This window comes from Eumetopias jubatus, unplaced genomic scaffold (assembly GCF_037043125.1).
Source record: "Eumetopias jubatus isolate StellerSeaLion01/CBP00866 unplaced genomic scaffold, mEumJub1_p1.0 scaffold_3, whole genome shotgun sequence".
Taxonomy (NCBI): Eukaryota; Metazoa; Chordata; class Mammalia; order Carnivora; family Otariidae; genus Eumetopias; species Eumetopias jubatus.
In genome coordinates this window covers 183,296,207-183,319,852 of record NW_028274809.1, presented here as the reverse complement: position 1 = coordinate 183,319,852, position 23,646 = coordinate 183,296,207, and the positions used below count along the sequence as shown (strand labels likewise).

Genomic DNA, 23,646 nt, shown 5'->3' with positions numbered 1-23,646 from the left:
TGTGAACTGTGTAAGACTGTTGAATCACAGACCTGTACCTCTGAAACAAATAATACAATATATGTTAAAAAAAAAAAAAGAAGAAGAAGATAGCAGGAGGGGAAGAATGAAGGGGAGGAAATCAGAGAGGGAGATAAACCATGAGAGACTATGGACTCTGAGAAACTGAGGGTTCTAGAGGGTAGGGGGGTTGGGGGGATGGGTTAGCCTGGTGATGGGTATTAAAGAGGGCATGTATTGAATGGAGCACTCGGTGTTATACACAAACAATGAATCACAGAACACTACATCTAATAAATAAATAAATAGGGGGAAAACAACAACCTCCCCCACAAAAAATACCTAATGGAGTAACAGAGAGTATATAAACAAAGGAGGTATAGGAGGAGAGGGTAAAGCTTATTTCTTTTTTTAAACCCTTCCAGCTCCTCTTCAGCTCAGAGAACAAAGAGATTATGTCAGACCAGCAGCAATCTTGTGTTAATAATGCTCAGCCATCTCTCTGTTGACACTATCATCTAAGCTTCTTCTGGGACCCTTGAGTTACCCAGATTAGCAAAATAAAAGGCCTCCTGTTCCCAAAGATTTCCCAGGCTTTGAATCTTTCCTAGTCCCCTTATTCTTAAAGTGTACCAGAACATCCAATATAATAGGGTACTATGCACCTGTAATAAGGAATAAAGAAAATCTCTATATACAACAGTGGAGTGATTGCTAGGATATATTGTTGAGAGAAAGAAATCAAGACAGGGGTGCCTGGCTGGCTCAGTTGGTAGAGCCTGCAACTCTTGATCCTGAGGTTGTGAGTTCAAGCCCCATATTAGGTGTGGAGCCTTCTGAAAGAAAGAAAGAAAGAAAGAAAGAAAGAAAGAAAGAAAGAAAGAAAGAAAGAAAGAAAGAAAGAAAGAAAGAAAGAAAGAAAGAAAGAAAAGAGAGAAAAGAAAGGTAGGTCAAGGTAGAGAAAAGTATGTAGAGCATGCTACCATTTATCTAAGAAAGGAGGATAACAGATATATATAGATAATGCTTATATTAAAAACAAAAACAGATAATCCATAGCCCTTGATTCCATTCCTGCCGCCCGTCTGACCTGCTCACACCCAGAAAGCTGGTAGCTCCGTTGTGGCATTTATGCCCTTTTTGGCAGTGACGACTGTCTCTCTGATCAGTGTCTGAGTGCTATGAAGATCACACACAGAGGTCCAGATTCACTTCATCTTCAGGATGGCAACAGATACATGAACTGCTGCTTTGGATTTCACTGGTTGGCAGTGGTTGACCAGCTGTTTGGAATGCAGCCAATTTGAGCAAAGAAACATCCTTACTTGTGGCTCTGTTACAATGGTGAAATCTACAACCACGAGGAGATGAAACACATCTCCTTTTGAATTTAATTATCCTTTAATTCTCCTTTTGAATTTATTTATTTATTTTTTAAGTTTTGTGGGGGGTTTTATGATTTTATTTATTTGACAGAGAGAGACAAAGTGAGAGAGGGAACACAAGCAGGGGGAGTGGGAGAGGGAGAAGCAGGCTTCCCACTGAGCAGGGAGCCTGATGTGGGGCTTGATCCCAGGATCCTGGGATCATGACCTGAGCTGAAGGTAGACACCCAATGACTGAGCCACCCAGGCGCCCCTGAATTTATTTTGAACTTAATCACTAGACCAAAATTAATGGTGAGATCATCCTCCATTGTTATGACAAAGGAGGAACTGAGCAAATAATTTGTATGTTGGATGGGGAGCTTGCATTTATTTTATGGGATACCACCAATAAGAAAGTGTTCCTGAGCACAGACACCTATGGAGTCAGACCTTTGTTTAAAGCCATGCTAGAAGATGGATTTTGGGCTGTGTGTTTAGAAGCTAAAGGTCTTGTTAACCTGAAGCACATCACAACTCCTTTATCAAAATGGAGCCTTAAAAAAAAAAGTGGACCCTTTTCTTCTGGGACACTATCAAATTTTGGATTTAAAGTCAAGTGACAAAGTTGCGTTCGTGGAAATGGTTAAATATCATCACTGTAGAGACAAACGCCTGCATGCTGTCTCTAACAGTGTGGAAAAACTACTCCCAGGTACTGATGTGGAAACTGTGGAGAGAAGGTGAGGAGAACTGGAGCCAGCAAGTATAGACAACTCTTTCAAGGACTTTTGCTATAAAGAAGAGGGAGAGATGGAAGATGAGAGAGTATGGTGTGTGTGGATGTGCAAATGCTATCAATGATCCAATAGGGGGGACAAACTGATAATGCAAGAGACAGTTTCCTTAAAACGGAAACTCAAGGCAAACCTGTTGTGCTTCCATGGTGGTAAAGGAATGTTTGCCTGGGGAAGCAGATTTATTCATGTTCTTTTTTCCTCTTCATATACATGCCTACTTTTGGATCCTTTTTTTTTTTTTTCCAGATCCTTTTTGACAATGCTATTAAGAAACATTACGTGACAGACAGAAGGACTGGATGCCTTTTATCAGGGGGCTTGGATTCCAGCTTGGCTGCTTTCACCCTGTTGAAGCAGCTAAAAGAGGCTCTGGTACAGGATGCTCTCCAGACATTTGCAATTGGCATGGAAGACAGTCCCCATTTCCTGGCTGCTGGAAAGGTAGCAAATGAACATTGTGAAGTCCTTTTTGACTCTGAGGAAGGCATTCAGATACTGAATAAAGTCACATTTTCCTTGGAAACTTAGGACCTTACAATAGTTCACACTTCAGGAGATAGGTATTTAATTTCCAAGTACATCTGGAAGAACACAGATAGCATGGTGATCTTCTCTGGAGAAGGTTGAGATGTACTTCTACAGAGTTACTTATCTTTCCACGAAAACAACTTCTTCTAAAATGGCCAATGAGAGTGAGAAACTTCTGAAGGAACTCTGTTTGTTTGGTGTTGTTCTCCACACAGATCAAACTACTGCTACCCATGGACTTGAACTGAGAGTCCCATTCCTGGATCTTTGATTTTCTTCCTATTACTTGTCTCTGCTACCAACAATGAAAATTCCAAAGAATGGGATAGAAAAACATATCCCAGGAGAGAATATTCAAAGACTCTAATCTGATCCTTAAAGAGATTCTCTGGTGACCAACAGAAGCCTTCAGGGATGGGATAACCTTAGTTAATAATTGCTGGTTTAAGATTTTACAGGAAAAGGGGCACCTGGCTGGCTCAGTCGGCCGAGCGTGTAACTTTTAATCTTGGGGTTGTGAGTTCAAGCCCCATGTTGGGTTTATTTTACGTAAAAATAAAATATTTTGGGGAGCGCCTGGGTGGCTCAGATGGTTAGGCGTCTGCCTTCGGCTCAGGTCATGATCCCAGGGTCCTGGGATCGAGTCCCGCGTCGGGCTCCCTGCTCAGCGGGGAGTCTGCTTCTCCCTCTCCCTCTGCCTCTCTGCCTGCTTGTGCTCTCTCTGTCTCTCTCACAAATGAATAAAGAAAATCTTTAAAAAAATAAAATAAAATATTTTTTAAAAAAGATTTTATAGGAACATATGGACAGCAGGTTGATGATGCTATTATGGTGACTGCAAGACAAAAATTTCCCTCGGTACTCCTCAAACTTACAAAGGCGATTACTACCATTAGTCTTTGAATGCCGCGACCCAGGCCAGACTGACAGCTGACCAGTTACTGGATACCCAAGCAGATCAGTGCCCCCAACCCTCCTGCCTGCACTCTGACCCGTTACAAGCTACCAAAGCTGAGACATTCCCTAACGTATAGACGGAAAGTAAATGTTCCTTCTCGTGAAGGCCAGTGGGACTAGAGGCAGGTGGGGCCATCCACCCATGTGTACTTGGGTATGAAAAAACAAAGTTTCAAATCTAAAAAACAAAGGGAAAATAAATCATAAAATTAAAAAGAAATTGTTACCAGTGGGGTGGGATAGAGGGAGATAGAAGCCAGACATGTTTTGTATACTTGACTTTGAAACCATGTAAATATTTTACATAGATCTAAAACAAGATTAAATTTTAGCAACCTCCAAGTATCTAAAGGAAAATGAAGCAAATGAAATCACTAAGAATCCTTAGTGACCTCCTAACTACTAAATCCGATGCCTTGCTTGAGGGTACGTTCAACTTATCCTGTCTGTATAATTTTACATTGTTGATCATTGACTCATTATTAAAATTCTCTTCCTCCTTGGCTTTCCTGAGACCACCCTTTCCTGGTTTACCTCATAAATCTCTGATTTCACTTCTTAGTGTCCTTTGCTAGGTCCTCTTCTACCTGTGCTTTCAATATAAATAGTTCCCATTCTTTTTTTTTCTTTTTTAAGATTTTATTTTCAAGTAATCTCTATACCCAACATGGGGCTCAAACTCACAACCCTGAGATCAAGAGTTGCATACTCCATCAACTGAACCTGCCAGGTGCCCCCCACCCTTTAAGTAGGCTCCATGCCCAACGTGGGGCTTGAACTCACAATCCTGAGATCAAGAGGCACATGCGCTTGGGGCACTTGGGTGGCTCAATCAGTTGGGCACCTGACTCTTGGTTTCAGCTGAGGTCATATTCTTGAGGTCGTGAGATCCAACCCCGCGTTGAGCCCCCAATCAAGCTCCACACTGGTCCCTCTCCCTCTGCACCCCCCTCCCACTTGCGCTCTCTCTCAAACATATAAATGAAATCTTAAAAAAAAAAAAAAAGCCACATGCTCTAGGTAGTTCTCATTTTCTTTTGTTTTATTTTTTTTAAGTACTCTCTATACCCAACATGGGGCTCAAACTCACAACCCTGAGATCAAGAGTTGCATACTCCATCAACTGAGCCAGCCAGGCGCCCCTAGGCAGTTCCATTCTTAATTTACTTTTTTTAATCTGATCACTCCCAGCAGTAAAACCATATACTCCCCTGATTTCCATTAGACATATTTACATTAATATATGATTATAAGAAAATTAAGATCAATACGAGTTGCTGTACTATAGGGAAATATTGCCATGGGAGAGGAAAAATGAGCCAATTTCAAGGGAACTGCTCTAAAAGAGTTTTTTGAATACGTTATTTTGCATATCTACTAAATTACTGTCTGTTGTTCAAAACCTACCTCAGCTGTTATCTACTCTATAAAACCTTATCAGATTTCTCTGGCCACAATTAATTATTACTTCCTCTTCACTCTGATAAGATCTCCCTTATGACATGTATTACCTAGTGACATATATTACCAAAATGCCAAGACAGAAATGGGTAGAAAAAAATTAAACATGAGAGGCCACAAGATCTACATAATATCGGCATTTGTGAATAAGGAAGCAGATAGAAGCAAGATGAACATGAGGAAATGAAAATGGCAAAAATCATTAATAGCACAGAATAAAGGCTCACACTGACATAAAAACGTAGGGAATAGAAGCCATTTGACCAGTACAGGGACATGGGGACAAAGGCAAAAGACCCAGACAAAAAGTGAAGCCAATCTTTCAGGGATCTGCACCTTCAGGGCTGCTTTCTCTCCCACCCTGTTGGTGCTGGGAGTGGGAGCTGGGCACCCGTCAGAGACCCAGGTGGGGCTTGAGCACCTCCACAGGCCTCCTGCCTCAGGTCTTCCGCTGGGCTCTCACTCTTTCTCTCTTTTTTTTTAAATATATTTTTATTTATTTATTTGAGAGAGAGCACAAGATCAGGGTGAGGAGCAGAGGGAGAAGCAGACGCCCCGCTGAGCAGGGAGCCCGATGCGGGACTCGATCCCCGGACTCCAGGATCACGACCCGATGGGCTCTCACTCTCTCTCTTAATCTTCACCAAAGCTGCCTCTGCCATTAAGGGTTGTTCTGTGGTCCACTCTGGAATTGCAAAGCCTCTCACCTATTTGGCTTCTCTGTGAGCCTGTACACCCAGAATCACATTCCTCCCGAGGCCACATGTCTGGTGCCACCTTTCCTGTAGCTGCCTTCTGCCTTGCTTCCTTTTGAGGCTTAGAGCACACCCACTCCTTTTCTTTTGGGGACCCACCACCAACTTGCTGTTTTCTGCCCCAGACATATTTCCATCTCTCAGCTCTGCCTCAGAGTCCCTTAAACACAGACTCTGGTGTGTGCTCTTTTCTTTTCTTTCTTTCTTTCTTTTTTTTTTTTTTTAGGATTTTATTTATTTACTTGACAGAGAGAGACACAGCAAGAGAGGGTTCACACAAGCAGGGGGAGTGGGAGAGGGAGAAGCAGGCTTCCCGCCGAGCAGGCAGAAGGCAGACGCTTAACCGACTGAGCCACCCAGGCACCCTGGGTGTGTGATTTTCAAAATGCTTTTAAAAAGCCATTCTTTTATGAAGGGGGGCAAATCGGAGGGGGAGACGAACCATGAGAGACGATGGACTCTGAGAAACAAACTGAGGGTTCTAGAGGGGAGGGGGGTGGGGGGATGGGTTAGCCTGGTGATGGGTATTAAAGAGGGCACGTACTGCATGGAGCACCGGGTGTTAGACGCAAACAATGAATCATGGAACACTACATCCAAAACTAATGATGTAACATATGGTGATTAACATAACAATAATTTTTTTTTAAAAAAGCCATTCTTTTATCGGAGGGGAGGGGGTGGGGGTGGGTGGGTGAAACAGGTGACGGGAATTAAGGTGTGCACTTATCGAGAGGAGCACAGGGTGATGTATGGAAGTGTTGAATCACTATATTGTACACCTGAAATATAACACTGTATGTTAATTAACTGGAATTTAATTAAAAACTAAAACAAAAAAAAAGCCATACTTAGGTGGAAGTCACACCCTCCATCTGCCCTCTTGTTTTCCCCACCCCTTCCCCATCCCTCTGCCAGTTCTCCCCTCCTACCTCCTACCTCCTACCTCCTACCCAGGGTAGGGACTTAAAGAGGCCACACTGTGGCCTGGAAACAGCACCCCCTTTTCCCCCTACTCCCCATGCTACACCACACGCTGGTTGTGGGGAGGGGCTGAGCAAGGGGCTACAGCGCTGCTCTGGAAGACCTTGAGGACCCCATTCCCAAGGCTCTGCCCCTAAAGGGGATCCCCTCAGGCCTGTGGGCTCCACGTGTGCTGGCGGGAGAACTGGTTCCTGCCCACCGGTGCCAGTCTGAGGCAGGGCTGCTCACCCCCTGGCCAGCCCTTGCCTGCTCCTTTCAAGCTGCCTTTGCTTTCTGCCTTAGGCCCTCCTCCCTCTTCTGGTTTTGGGGGAAGTTTATGGGGTGCCACCCCCTGGCTCTTCTTTCCTGCTCCCCCAAAGACCAGCCTAGTGGGCCCTTCCCTGTTAACCTTGGAACGCAGAGTTCACAAAGCAGTAAGGAATTCAGGTCTTATTCACAGGGTCTTGTCTGATTTACCTTCTTCTATTAAGGATTCCAAAGATAAGTAGGGGCTTGGGAAGGTCATGGTGCCTGTCCTAAGTAGTTCAGGAGCACTGTCAGCTCCTGTCATCCCAGGGGGCTTGCTTGGGGGCCCTCTCCCCTTTTTGCCTTCCAACTTCCAGCTGAACGTGAAAGCCCTCTTTCCAACAGGGCAGTGTTGAAAGTGCCTTTAGAGTGAGCATTACAGGGCGACTGGGTGGCTCAGTTGGTTAAGTGTCTGCTCTCTGCTCGGGTTATGATCCCAGGGTCCTGGGATCGGGCTGCATCAGGCTCCCTGCTCGTTGGGGAGTCTGCTTCTCCCTCTGCTCCTTCCCCCTGCTTGTACTCTCTCTCTCTCTCTCTCAAATAAATAAATAGATCTTAAGGGGGAAAAAAAAAGTGGGCATCACAGGAATGGCCAGGGACATCCAGTTGGGATAAGCAGCCTAGGTCCTAGGCCTCCGCAGCACCCGGCCCCTGAGGGCAGAGGCTCCCTGACCCAGACTGGATCAGGCCCATCTTCATCTCTGCTTCTCCTCCCTTGCCAGCCGCCCCCCCCCTTCCTCTGTGCCCCTTGGTCCCAATGCACATTAAAGCCACTTAAAGCAGGCAGCACAGTGCCTGGTATAGTGCAAGTCCTCGATAAACATTTGCTGGGGGCGCCTGGGTGGCTCAGTCATTAAGCGTCTGCCTTCAGCTCCAGTCGTCATCCCGGAGTCCTGGGATCGAGCCCCGCATCGAGCCCCGCATCGGGCCCCCTGCTCCGCGGGAAGCCTGCTTCTCCCTCTCCCACTCCCCCTGCTTGTGTTCCCTCTCTGGCTGTATCTCTCTGTGTCAAATAAATAAATAAAAGCTTTAAAAAAAAAATTTGCTGAACAAATGAAAGGATGGAAAAAAAAGTGGAGCCAAGAGATCTCAGAAAGTTCAAGGCAATATTTCTTTTTTTTTTTTAAGATTTTATTTATTTGAGAGAGAGAGAATGAGAGACAGAGAGCACAAAACGGAAGAGGGTCAGAGGGAGAAGCAGACTCCCCACTGAGCAGGGAGTCCGATGTGGGACTCGATCCCGGGACTCCAGGATCATGACCTGAGCCGAAGGCAGTCGCTTAACCAACTGAGTCACCCAGGTGCCCTCAAGGCAATATCTCTGAACACTTCATAAAACAATAGAAAAGAGAGCTTTGACCAAGCAGCTAGAAAAATTACCCTTATTTTTCTCATCTAAAAGTTCAGGCAAATTGGGGCAACCTGGCTGGCTCAGTCAGCGGAACATACAACTCTTGATCTCGGGATTGTGAGTTCAAGACCCACATTGGGTGAAGAGCTTAATTTAAAAACAAAAAAGGTAAAATAAAGTTCAAGCAAACTAATTTCCCATAAATATGAGCAACAAAAAGGAAGGCAGTCAAATCTCCAAGTTATTATGAGGAAAAAGATCTTAGGATAACATCAATAACATCACTAAATCACACAATGAAAACAAAGTTTAAAACATGCCCACAAAACAGCTGAAAATCACAGCTTAATAATTCAAAATGAGCTAAAGCAAATCAATGAAATGATAGAAGTTTTGAGAAAACATAAGTAAAAACTATAAAAGTGAAAAATGAGATAGAATTTAGACTTAACCAACTGAGCCACCCAGGTGCCCCCGAAGACGTTATTTGAAGTAGCACAAAAGCAAATACCCCCAAAAAAGCCTTATAAGAAAAAAGGATTCTCTCCCTCTGCCCCTCCCCCACTCACAATCTCTGGCGCTCTGTCTCTCTGAAAAAGATGAATACATCCTTAAAAAAAAAGAAATAAAATCTATTAACATGACCTTCCTTTATCCATTATCTTGCCCAAGTCACACAACCAATGATGGGTAAAATTAGAACTCATAACCATTAAAACGGTAGGTCTCAGTGATAAACCTCAGTGATGCTGAGACACTTCCCTCCTCATACATCAGGCCCATTCCTCTATCGCAAACATTAGTCCGCTAGCATTTCAGCTAGTGCTCCCCTTTGAATAAGCAAAGTGTGGATATTGTCCTTTATAACTCAGGCTCCCTTAAGAGATTAAAAGAAGTTCCCTATCCACAATAAGTTTTGATATTATGAGAATGCAAAATCAAAGAGAAGATTGTACCTCCCTTATCTGCTTGCTGATGCCTGTGAAATACTTTTCTTTTTTCTTTTTTTTTTAAAGATTTTATTTATTTATTTGAGAGAGAGAGAATGAGAGAGAGAGAGCACATCAGAGGGGATAGGGTCAGAGGGAGAAGCAGACTCCCTGCCGAGCAGGGAGCCCGATGCGGGACTCGATCCCGGGACTCCAGGATCATGACCTGAGCCGAAGGCAGTCACTTAACCAACTGAGCCACCCAGGCGCCCTGTGAAATACTTTTCATTCTATTATTAGAAATAAAGAGAAATGGGGGCCTTCTGGCTCTGGCCATGATCAGATAGCTTGTATTGGACTAACCCTCCCACAAAATAATAATAAATTACACAAAATATTTAGAACAACTATGTGGCAAAACTGTTGGTGACCCATCCAGATTCCCTTGGATCCCTTTCCCAGTCCTGTATACTCAAATGTCAGCAACTAAACACTTTGTGGTTAACAATTCATACCTGCAATCCTTAGAGTATGCATTCTCAGTGGGGGCAATAATTGGTTCTTGGGGAGAAAAAAAATCGTACTCTTTTTATATATAAAGTACAGGTAAAAATATCGTACATAAACAGATATACAGTATAGTTACACTAATAAAACTTCATAGAAAGTGATTAGGGAAAAAATGTCTAAGAAGTCTAACTAAGGGTGTGATAATGAGCAAAAAGTTGAGAAACTGTGTTTTGGGGGATTGTGCATGGGCACTGGAGTTACTTTGCCATAAGGAGAGCCAAAAATGCTTGGAAGTGCGACATTCCCTAGGACAGACCATAGCCAATAACAGAGTACTGTGGGGATACAAAAGCTCAATTCCTTTGCCTTTGGGTGAGACAAGCTCTAAGGTGCTAATTGATGTTCCAGAGTGTTCTGGAGAGGAGCCTGATCCTGGGCTTCACCTAAATGGTACCCTCCCTTGGATTCTTCCATATCTTGCTTCTTCCATTCCCTTAATGGTTTACCTAGGAAGCACTTTCTTAATCATTTTATCAAAATCCTTGGTTCAGGGTCTACCTCTGGAAGAATCCAACCTAAGACAAACTGTACGAAGGCACTGCAAAGCAATAAACACAAGCAGAACTTCAAGATTATGAACAGTCAGAGAAGAGAAGCACATGAGGATCAAGCTGGTATGCTGCTGCTCTGTCAGGTAGCATGAGTACAACTCATCATCCGTGTCCCAGTCCAATCAAAGCATAGTAAAAGAAAGGATCAAATTATCAAAAAAGAAGAAATGAAAAAAAAAAAAACAAGGAAAGAAACCCAGACAATAGGTGACTTTGATTTTGGAATGTAATCAAACAAGGACTAAAACATCTATGATTTATATCCAAGAGAAGAAGGGCTAAAGAATTTCACCAAAGAGCAAGAATCTATATGTTTTTATTAAGTTTTGTATTTTAAGTCCAATATAGTTAACATAGTGTTATATTAGTTTGAGGTGTATAATATAGTGATTCAACAATTCCATGCATTACTCAGTGCTCATCATGATAAGTGTTCTCTTGATTTGTTAAAAAAAAAAAAGTCTGTTTTTTGGTTTGTCTTTTTTTTTTCCCTTTGTTTGCCCGTTTTGTTTCTTTTTTTTTTTTAAGATTTTATTTATTTATTCATGAGAGACAGAGGAGGAGAGAGAGAGAGAGAGAAGCAGAGGGAGAAGCAGGCTCCCAAGGAGCAGGGAGCCCGATGTGGGACTCGATCCCAGGACCCTGGGATCATGACCTGAGCCGAAGGCAGACGCTTAACCAGCTGAGCCACCCAGGCGCCCCTGCCCGTTTTGTTTCTTAAATTCCACGTATGAAATCATATGCTAGCTGTCTTTCTCTGACTAACTTATTTCACTTAGCATTATACTCTCTAGCTTCATCCGTGTTGTTGCAAATGGCAAGATTTCATTCTTTGTTATGGCTGAGTAATATTCCATCGTGTATGTGTGTATGTATATGTATATACATATATACCATATCTTCTTTGTCCATCTGTCAGTGGACACTTGGGCTGCTTCCATAATTTGGCTATTGTAAATAATGCTGCAATAAACACAGGGGTGCATATATCCTTTTGAATTTGTTTCCATGTGTTCTTTGGGTAAATATCCAGTAGTGTGATTACTGGATCAAAGGGTAATTTTATTTTTAATTTTTTGAGGAAACTCCATTCTGTTTTCCACAGTGGCTGCACACAGTTTGCATTACCAACAGTACACAAAAGTTCCTTTTTCTCCACAACCTCTCTAACACCTATTGTTTAAAAATCTATATATTTTGGGACACCTGGGTGGCTCAGTCGTTAAGTGTCTGCCTTCAGCTCAGGTCACGATCCCAGGGTCCTGGGATCGAGCCCCGCATCGGGCTCCCTGCTCAGTGGGAAGCCTGCTTCTCCCTCTCCCACTCCCCCTGCTTGTGTTCCCTCTCTTGCTATGTCTCTCTCTGTCAAATAAATAAAATCTTTTTAAAAAATAAAAATAAAAATCTATATATTTTTTAAAAGTCAACTGGAAGTTCTAAAACAGAAAGTGATTATATCTGAATTTAAAAATCCAGTTGAGGGCGCCTGGGTGGCTCAGTTGGTTAAGCGACTTGCCTTCGGCTCAGGTCATGATCCTGGAGTCCCGGGATCGAGTCCCACATCGGACTCCCTGCTCAGCGGGGAGTCTGCTTCTCCCTCTGACCGTCTTCCCTCTCGTGCTCTCTATCTCTCATTCTCTCGCTCTCAAATAAACAAATAAAATCTTTTAAAAAAAATAAATAAAATAAAAATCCAGTTGATAATGGGATGCCTGAGTGGCTCAGTCAGTTAAGCATCTGCCTTTGGCTCAGGTCATGATCCCAGGGTTCTGGGATCAAGTTCTGCATTGGGCTCCTTGCCCCGTGGGGAGCCTGCTTCTCCCTCTGCCTGCCGCTCCCCCTGCTTGTGCTCTCTCTGTCTCTCTCTGACAAACAAATAAATAAAATCTTTAAAAAGAAATCCAATTGATGGGTTTGATATCAAATCAATACAACAGAACAGATAATTAGTAAACTGGAGAACAGGTCAGTGTATTAAATTGAAGCACAGAGAGTAAACAAGACAGAAAACACAAAAAAGAGTATAAGAGACTTATAGAACATGATAGAAAGGTCTAACACCCACATAATTAGAGTTGAACAAGCAGAGGAAAGAAAGAATGAAAAGAAGTAATATGTGAAGAAATAGTAGACAAAAATTTCCCCAAACTGATGAAAGTTGTTAAAACATGCATTCAATATGCTCTATAGTCTCAAATGAGATACAGAGAAAACTACATCTAGGCATGTGATAGTCAAACTGAAGAAAAACAAATATAAAAGGGAAAATCTTGGGGCACCTGGGTAGCTCAGTCTGTTAAGATCCAACTCTTGGTTTCAGCTTGGGTTGTGATCTCAGGGTCGTGGGATTGAGCCCCACCTTGGGCTCCACGCTCTGTGCAGAGTTGGCTTGAGAAACTCTCTCTCTCTCTCCCCCATTATCCCTCCCCTCTCACTCTCTCTCTCTCAAATAAATAAATACATAAATAATATCACTTTTTAAAAAGGGGGAAATCTGGGTGCCTGGGTGGCTCAGTCGTTGGGCGTCTGCCTTCGGCTCGGGTCGTGATCCCGGGGTCCTGGGATCGAGTCCCGCATCAGGCTCCCTGCTCAGCGGGAAGCCTGCTTCTCCCTCTCCCACTCCCCCTGCTTGTGTTCCTGCTCTCGCTGTCTCTCTCTGTCCAATGAATAGGTAAAATCTTTTAAAAAAAAATAAAAGAAAAAATAAAACGGGGAAAATCTTAAAAACAGAAGGATTAAAAAGGGAGGGCACCAGTAAGTTTGAAAGTTAACTTTTCAAAAGAAATTATGGAAGTCAGAAGACAATGAAATAACATTTTTATTTTTTTAACTTTTTTAAAAGATTTTATTTATTTATTCAACAGATAGAGAGAGAGCACAAGTAGGCAGAGTGGCAGACAGAGGGAGAGGGAGAAGCAGTCTCTCTGGGAGCCAGACGTGGGGCTCGATCCCAGGACCCCAGGATCATGACCTGAGCCGAAGGCAGCCACTTAACTGACTGAGCCACCCAGGCACCCCTGAAATAACATTTTTAAAGTGCTGAAAGAAAAAACAGAATTCTGTATCAGCAAAAATGAAGACAAGATAAAGATATTTTCAATTCAAATGGACTAAAGACCTAAATGCAAGATCCAAAACATAAAGCTCCTAAGGAAAAAATATGGAAAATGATTCATAACACTGGATTTGGCAATGATTTCTTAGGTATGACACAAAGGACACAACAGCAAAATGTGTCTGTCGCTGTGTCTCTCTCTGTCAAATAAATAAATAAAACCTTTAAAAAAAAAAGAAATTGGAACCCTTGTACACTGTTGGTAGGAATGTAAAATGGTGCAGTCATTATGGCAAACAGTATGACATTTCCTCAAAAAATTAAAAATAGAATCACCATATGACCCAGCAATCCTACTTCTTGATATATACCCAAAAGAACTGAAAGCAAAATCTCAGATATTTGTACACACATGTTCATAGCAGCATTTTTCACAGTAGCTAATGGGTGGAAGTTACCCAAATGTCCATAAATGGATGAATGTATAAACAAAATTGGTAAATACACACAGACTATTATTCAGTCTTAAAATGGAAATCCTGTCTCAAGCTACAACATGGGTATATTATGCTAAATGAAATAAGCCAATCACAAAAAGGACAAATACTGTATGAAGGATGGGGATAAAGGGAAATGGGGAGTTGTTGTTTAATGGGTACAGAGTTTCAGTTCTGGAGATCTATTACACAGCAATGTGAATATACATAACACTACTGAACTGTATACTTGAACATGGTAGAGTTGGTAAAAAATTTTTTTTAAAGATTTTATTTATTTGCCTGAGAGAGACAGCGAGAGAGGGAACACAAGCAGGGGGAGTGGGAGAGGGAGAAGCAGGCTTCCCGTGGAGCAGGGAGCCCGATGCGGGGCTCGATCCCAGGACCCTGGGATCACGACCTGAGCCGAAGGCAGACGCTCAACGACTGAGCCACCCAGGCACCCCTAGAGTTGGTAAATTCCATGTTGCGTGTTCTTTATCACAACATAAAAAAATTTTTTTAATTTTATTTGTTTATTTGAGAGAGAAGGCACACACACACAAGCAGGGAGTAAGCAGAGGGGAGAGGGAGAAGCAGATGCCCTGCTGAGCAGGGAGCCCAATGTGGGACTCAATCCCAGGACCCTGAGATCATGACTTGAGCCAAAGGCAAACACTTAACCAACTGAGCCACCCAGGTGCCCCTTAAAAAAATTTTTTTTTAGTTAATTTATTTGAGAGAGAGAGAGAGAGGGAGCACACAAGTGGGAGGGGCAGAGGGAGAAGGAAGAGAATCTCAAGCCGACTCCATGCTGAGTGCAGAGACTGACGTGGGGCTTGGTTTCACAACCCTGAGATCACCACCTGAGCCAAAACCAAGAGTCTAACGCTCAACCAACTGAAACACTCAGGTGCCCTATAGATTTGATTTTTAAGAAATACTAAAGAGAGTTCTTCAGGCTGATCTCAGATGAAAGAATACAACTGCTAAAAGATAAAGAGGTAAAATATATTGCTAAATTTAAGTACGTTAAGGTTCATGATATAAGTAAGTATAAATAGGGTGCTTGGGTGGCTCAGTCGGTTAAGTGTCTGCCTTCAGCTCAGGTCATGATCCCAGGGTCCTGGGATCGAGCCCCACATCAGGCTCCCTGCTCAGCGGGGAGTATGCTTCTCCCTCTGCCCCTCCCCCTGCTCATGCACTCACTCTCTCTCTCTCTCAAACAAATAAAATCTTTTAAAAAAATACGTAAGTATAAATAAATGTTGATTGCTTAAAACAACAATAACATCTTGTGGAACTTAAAATACATGAAGAAGTAAAATAAATGACAATAGTACAAAAAGTAGGAAGAGGTAAGCTGGTGCAACCCCTCTGGAAAACAGTATGGAGGTTCCTCAAAAAGTTGAAAATAGAGCTACCATACAACCCAGCAATTGCACTACTGGGTATTTACCCCAAAGATACAAATGTAGGGATCTGAAGGGGTATGTGCACCCCAATGTTTATAGCAGCAATGTCCACAATAGCCAAACTGTGGAAAGAGCCAAGATGTCCATCGACAGATGAATGGATAAAGAAGATGTGGTATATACACACACACACACACACACACACACACACACACACACACACACACACACAATGGAATATTATGCAGCCATCAAAAGGAATGAGATCTTGCCATTTGCAAGGACATGGATGGAACTGGAGGTTGTTATGCTGAGCGAAATAAGTCAATCAGAGAAAGACATGTATCATATGACCTCACTGATATGAGGAATTCTTAATCTCAGGAAACAAACTGAGGGTTGCCGGAGTGGTGGGGGGTGGGAGGGATGGGGTGGCTGGGTGATAGACATTGGGGAGGGTACGTGCTATGGTGAGCGCTGTGAATTGTGCAAGACTGTTGAATCACAGATCTGTACCTCTGAGAGAAATAATACATTATATGTTAAAAAAAAAAGAAGAAGAAGAAGATAGCAGGAGGGGAAGAATGAAGGGGGGGAAATCGGAGGGGAAGACGAACCATGAGAGACGATGGACTCTGAAAAAACAAACTAAGGGTTCTAGAGGGGAGGGGGGTGGGGGGGTGGGTTAGCCCGGTGGTGGGTATTAGAGAGGGCACATTCTTCATGGAGCACTGGGTGTTATACGCAAATAATGAATCATGGAACACTACATCAAAAACTAATGATGTATGGTGATTAACATAACATAATAATAAAAAAATAATATTCTTATATTCTTTAAAGTACTAACTTAAGTAGACTTATAAATATATACACAATATATATTTGGGGCGCCTGGGTGGCTCAGTCTTTAAGCGTCTGCCTTCGGCACAGGTCATGGTCCCAGGGTCCTGGGATCGAGCCCTGCACCGGGCTCCCTGCTCGGCGGGAAGCCTGCTTCTCCCTCTCCCACTCCCCCTGCTTGTGTTCCTGCTCTCGCTCTCTCTCTCTCTGTCAAATAAATAAATAAAATCTTAAATATATATATATAATATATACTGTAATTTCTAGAGGGACCACTAAAAGAATAACAAAAAGTTATAAACGAAAAGAGAATAGAACAGAAAAACAGACGAATAAAATATTTCATTTATATTAAGGAAGGCAAGAAAGCAGGAATAAAGGGACAAAAAAAAAAACCAGAGAAAACCAAAGAAAACCAAAAGCAAGACAACAGACTTAAACCCAACTATAACAATAACTATGTTAAATATAAAAAACCAATTTAGAGACAGATTTCAGATTGGATAAAAATACACCATATACAATGTACAAGTTGCCAAATTTAAATATAAGAACAAAGAGGGGAGCCTGCGTGCCTCAGTTGGTTAAACATCTGACTCTTGATTTCAGCTCAGGTCATGATCTCAGAGTTGTGAGTTCAAGCCCCATGTTGGGCTCAGTGCAGAGTCCGCTTGAGATTCTCTCTCTCCGTCTCCCTCTAACCCTCCCCCTGCTCCAGTGCTCTCTCTCTCTCTCTCTCCCTCCCTCAAATAAATAAATAAATAAATAAAGTCTTAAAAAAATAAAAAGAACATAGAAAGGTTGACAGAAAAAGCATGAAAACCAGTAAGCGCGCAAACACCAGCTAAAATAAAGCTGGTATAGTCATGTTAATATCTGATAAGTAGACTTTTTTTTAAATCATAAAAGTGACTTTATTTAACTGATCTCAAATCAAATAGAAGTATATAAAAGGGGGCACCTGGTTCAGTTGGTGGAGCATGCAACTCTTGATCTCAGGGTTGTGGTTTCAAGCCCCACACTGGGTATAGTGATTATTTAAAAACAAAGTCTTAAAAATAAATATATAAAAGACACAGGTTAAAAATCAGAGTTATACGGACACCTGGGTGGCTCAGTTGGTTAAATGTCTGCCTTTGGCTCAGGTCATAGTCTCAGGGTCCTGGGATCAGGTCCCACATAGGGTTCCTTGCTCATCAGGGAGCCTGCTTCTCCCTCTGCCTGCTGCTCCCCCTGCTTGTGCTCTGACACAAATTAATTAATTAATTAATTAACAGTTAATAAATAAACAAACATAAAAATAAAAACTAGAGTTATAAAATAGTCAGTGAAAGTTTTCTAAAAAGTTAAGCCCCTCTTAAAAAATAAAAAAAGTTAAACCAATCTCTCTTTGAGGATCTCTAAACAAATATAATTGAATATACCTAACTAAGATGTTATATTGGGCAACATAAAATAAACTTTATCTATAGAACTAGATATGCCCTGTTTTCTTCACTCTTACAACCTATCTTTCTATAATCACAAAATTGATTTCTGATCATGTTATGGATCAGATGAGAAAAAAAGTATCTATTTTTTCCTCTTTTTTATTTTGAGACATAACAAGTAAACTTTAAGCCAAAAAGTATTAATGTAGATAAAGAAGAATGCTAGTGATGATAAAAGTGTCAATATGAATAAATATATAACAAACCTGGGGCACCTGAGTGACTCAGTCAGTTGGGTGTAAGACTCTTGATTTCAGTTCAGGTCTTGATTTCAGGGTGTGAGTTCCACACTGAACGTGGAGCCTACTTAAAAAAAAAAAAAAGAACAGCTTTAATGAATTTTAATTCACACACCATTCAATTTACCTATAAAAGTGCACAATTTAGGGGCACCTGGGTGGCTCAGTTGGTTAAGTGTCTGCCTTTGGCTCAGGTCACAATCCTGGGGTCCTGGGATCAAGTCCTGCATCAGGCTCCCTGCTCAGTGGGAGTCTGCTTCTTCTCTCTCTCAAATAAGTAAATAGAATCTTAAAAAAAATAAAATAAAAGTGCACAATTTAATGTTTCTTAGTATATTCACAGACTTGTGCTATCACCACCAAATTTTAGAGCATTTTCATCAGCCCCCCAAAACCCTGCACCCATTAGCAGTCACATTTCCCCCACCCCAATCCCTAGTCCTAGGCAACCCCTAATCCATATTCTGTGTATAGGCTTGCCTCTTATAGACATCTCATATAAATGGAATCACAATATGTGGTGCTTTGCGATCTGGCTAACTTTCTTTCTTTTTTTTTTTTTAAAGATTTTATTTATTTATTTGAGAGAAAGAGAATGAGAGATAGAGAGCACGAGAGGGAAGAGGGTCAGAGGGAGAAGCAGACTCCCTGCTGAGCAGGGAGCCCGATGTGGGACTCGATCCCGGGACTCCAGGATCATGACCTGAGCCGAAGGCAGTCGCTCAACCAACTGAGCCACCCAGGCGCCCCGCGATCTGGCTAACTTTCATCCAGTTGCAGCATAAGGCTCAAAGTCCACGATTTTGAGATCTGTATCACAACCAGGGCAGCTCCTTTGGTGTGGCTGCTCTCATGACTGAAATCATCTGCCTCACACATAACCAACATGCAGTGATGAGATGGGGGAAGCGTAAGCACAATAAAGAATACCATCGTAAAAGGCAAGAATGGGGTACATGTGACAGTTACTTGTTCACAGAAACTTTGGAATTCTGCCAGGCAAATGTTGCCAGGATCTCCTACTGTGGTGGCAGAGAATGTTCCTTGAATAGGACCCGGTTTCTGTCTTTGGAAGTGGACCCTCGTCCATTGCTCTCTATCGCCTATGCAATCTCAGATCCTGGTCTGCTCCCCCCACCATGGAAACAGCTATAGGTGTGTGTCCCCTGTGCTTCTTCTCCATCCCCCTTTGACCTCCCATCTTTTCAGTGCCCCCATCCACATTTAAGATCCTTTTTTTTTTTAAGATTTTATTTATTTATTTATTTGACAGAGAGAGAGAGCACAAGTAGGCAGAGCGGCAGAGGGAGAGGGAGAAGCAGGCTTCCCGCTGAACAGAGAGCCTGATGTGGGGCTCGATCCCAGGACCCTGGGATCATGACCTGAGCCGAAGGCAGACACCTAACCAACAGAGCCACCCAGGCGCCTCCCGCCCCCCATCTAAGATTCTCACTAAGCAAGCTCTCTTGGAATAGTCACCAAAAATGTATGCCAACTAACTTACTATCCTTTACAATTGTTATTATTTAAAATAGGGTACACACACACACACACACACACACACTCATTCAAAATAGCTGAAAATATGATAATAACTACAATCTAGACTATACGGTAAGCCATTTAACTCAGAAGCCTTAGAACACCCAAGTAAGAGGCTAGTTGAAGAGTCCTGAATATCCTGTGTAGTTGGAGCCCAATTAAAACCTATTGTTATTTATTTCCTAGAATAATCACAAGGGCCTTCCTTCAAAGCAACTAAAAGAAAAGGACGGGGGAACTGACAAACACCATTCAATTCAAGACCTGCAGCACCCTCACATACATTCAACAACATTCATTCTGTTAAAAAAAAAAAAAATAGAAAGTTCCTCCTACTCCACTTCTTCAATTGACCCTCCTTTCTCATCTTCTGCTTTGTCTCTACTGTGAAGCAGCAACAAATTTAAGCTCCCAGGGATAGCTTCCTCCATGAAAACTATAACCACTAGATTTGAACATGAAAGATTCAAGGGATTCAGTTAGAAAGTAATTTTAGGGGCTCCTGGGTGGCTCCGTTGGTTAAGCGACTGCCTTCGGCTCAGGTCATGATCCTGGAGTCCCTGGATCGAGTCCCACATCGGGCTCCCTGCTCAGCAGGGAGTCTGCTTCTCCCTCTGACCCTCTTCCCTCTCGTGCTCTCTCTCTCTCATTCTCTCTCTCTCAAATAAATAAATAAAATCTTAAAAAAAAAAAAGAAAGTCATTTTAGGGGCTCCAGGGTGGCTCAGATGGTTAAGCGTCTGCCTTCAGCTCAGGTCGTGATCCCAGGGTCCTGGGATCGAGCCCCTGTAACGGGTTCCCCGCTCAGCGGGGAGCCTGCTTCTCCCTCTCCCACTCCCCCTGCTTGTGTTCCCTCTCTCGCTGTGTCTCTCTCTGTCAAATAAATAAATAAAATCTTTTTTTTTAAAAAATAAATAAAATTACATTGAGATACTATTTCTCACTTATCAAATTGGAAATATTCCAAAAATTTTAAAACACATTTTTTTTAAGCTTTGGGAAAATAGTTACTCTCCGACATTGCTGGTAGGATAACGGGTATAACTTCTATGGAGGATCCTTCAGCAAAATTTACCAAAACTGCAAATGCATTCATCTTTGACCCAGCCATTCCACTTTTAGAATGAGTCCCACAGATATACCTGTGTATATAACCTGTACAAGTACAAAGTTATACACACACACAATTTTTCATTGAGTCACTGTTTGTAATAGTGAAGACTGGATAAAACCCAAGTATCTAGCAATAGAGAAAAGGTAGAATAAACCATGGTATGTCCCTACTATAGAATATTATGTAGCTATTAAAGAGAATGAAGAAAATCTCCATGTAGTGATATATAGACAGATCTCCAGAATATATTGTTGAGTTAAAAAAAAAATGGGCTCCTGGGTGGCTTAGGCAGTTAAGCGTCTGTCTGCCTTCGGCTCAGGTCATGATCCCGGGGTCCTGAGCAGGGAGCCTGTTTCTTCTCTCCCCCTGCCCCTCCCCCTGCTTGTGTTCTCTCTCTCTCTCTCAAATAAATAAATAAACCTTTAAAAAATTAAAAAAAAAAAAAACACAAGGAGACTTCATGGAAGATACCAGGAAATCATCTCTCTACCTAAACAACTACTTAAACAGCAGGAACTTGTCTAAAGCAATTTCTTTGAAATATTGGAGTTTAGTCAAATACTTGCAACATCCAGGCCAGAGCTTGACAAAATGTTGGTAAATTTTAGTGAATTTTAACCTTTTGCATAGTGGCTACCATCCCTCAGCCCTATAGCAGTTCATATTTCAGGAAAAATCTTCATGACATTAAATTTGACAATGATTTCTAGGATATAATACCAAAAGCATAGGCAACAACAACAAAACATAGATAGGACTTAATCAAAATTAAACTTTTGTACATCTAAGTACAATGTCAACAAAGTGAAAAAACAATAGAATGGGAGAAAATATTTGCAAATCATATATCTGATAAGGGATTCATATCTAGAATATATGAAGAACTCAGGGGCGCCTTGGTGGCTCAGTCAGTTAAGTGTCTGACTCTTGGTTTTGGCTCAGGTCATGATCTCAGGGTCATGAGATTGAGCCCCACATCAGGCACTGTGCTCAGCTGGGAGTCTGCTTAAGATTCTCTCTCTCTCTCTCTCTCTCTCTCCCTTCCCCCTGCTTGCTCTCTCTCTCTCCCCTTCTCACAAAATAAATAAAAACTTAAAAAAAAAAAGAATATATAAAGAACTCCTGCAACTCAACAAAAAACCAACCTAACTAATACAGGCAAATAACTTGAAACAAACATTTCTCCAGAGAAGACATACAAATGGCCAAAAGGGGGGCGCCTGGGTGGCTCTGTCAGTTGGGCATCTGCCTTGGGCTCAGGTCGTGATGCCAGGGTTCTGGGATCGAGCCCCATATCAGGCTCCCTGCTCAGCAGGGAACCTGCTTCTGCCTCTCTTCTGCTGTTCCCCCTGCTTGTGCTCTTGCTCTCTCTCTCTCAAATAAATAAATAAAATCTAAAAACAAACAAACAAACAAAAAAAACAAATGGCCAATAGCACATGAAAAGGGACATCATCAGTAATTAGGGAAATGCAAATCAAGAGTATAATGAGACACCACTTCACTCACATTAGGTTGGCTATTATCAAAAACAGGGGCACCTGGGTGGTTCAGTCAGTTAAGCCTTTGACTCTTGATCTCAGCTCAGGTTTTGATCTCAGGGTTGTGAGTTCAGGCCCCACGTTGGGTTCCACACTGGGCGTGGAGCCTACTTAAAAATAAAAAAATAAATGTGGGATGTGAAGAAAATGGAACTCTTCTAGATTGCCGGTGGGAGCATAAAATGGTGCGGCCACTGTGAAAAACAGCTTGGACGTTCCTCAAAAAGGTAAATATGAAATTACCATTTGATCCAGCATCCCCATTCCTAATTATACACCCCAAAGAAATGAAAACAGGGACTAGAACAGATATTTGTACATCATGTTCATAGCAACATTATTCACAATATTCAAAAGGTAGAAAAGACTCAAATGTCAATCGACAGATGAATGAACAAATAAAATGCAGTATAGATATGTAATTTTACTCAGCCTTAAAAACGAAGGAAACTCTAACACATACCACAAGATGAGGACATTAAGCTAAGCAAAACAAGCCAGTTACAAAAGGACAAATATTGTATGATTCCACTTATCTGTGGTACCTAGTGCAGTCAAATGTACTGAGACAGAAAGTAGAATGATGGTTGCCAGGGGCTGGGGGAAGAAAAAGGGATGAAGGGTTATTGTTGAATGGGTACAGAGTTGCAGTTTGAGATGATGAAAAAATTCTTGGGATAGATGGCGGTGATGGTTGCACACCAGTGTGAATGTAGTTAGTGCCACCGAAGTGTATACTTAAAAATGGTCAAAATGGTAAAATGTCATGTATATTTCACCACAATAAAAAAAGAAATATACAAATGGCCAATATGAACATGAAAAGATGTTTGCTATCTGTAGCCATTAGAGAAATGAGAATCAAAACCACAATGAGATACCACTTCACACCACCAGGAAGGCTTATTACCAAAAACAAACAAACAGAAAATAACAAGTGTTGGATGTGGAGAAACTGGAATCCTCCCAGTGAGAATGTAAAATAGTACAGCCATTCTAAAAGAACAGCTTGGTAGTTCCTCAAAAGGTAAACAAAGTTATCATATGATCTAGCAACTCCCCTTGTTGTTTAAAAGGGTAAATTTTGGGGTTCCTGGGCAGCTCAGTCGGTTAGGCATCCAATTCTTGGTTTCAGCTCAGGTCATGATCTCAGGGTTGTGGGATCAAGCCCTGCATCGGGCTCTGCACTCAGAGCAGAGTCGGCTAAAGATTATCTCCCTCTCCCCCTCTGCTCCTTCCCCTGCTCTGGAGCTCTCTCTTTAAAATAAATAAAGAAAATATTATTTTTAAAAAAGGAGGTAAATTTTATGTAATGCATATTTTACCGCAATTAAAAAAAAAAAACTTTTGAAAGGTATGTTACCTTTTGTGTAAGAGATAGGGGCATAACATTCATG

General features: G+C 42.0%; 1 pseudogene; it reads left to right on the top strand.

The window, feature by feature from the left end:
* Positions 1-1,127: 1,127 nt before the first annotated feature.
* The window catches only part of LOC114215849 (asparagine synthetase [glutamine-hydrolyzing]-like), a 47,454-nt pseudogene continuing 24,935 nt past the window's right edge, over positions 1,128-23,646 (top strand).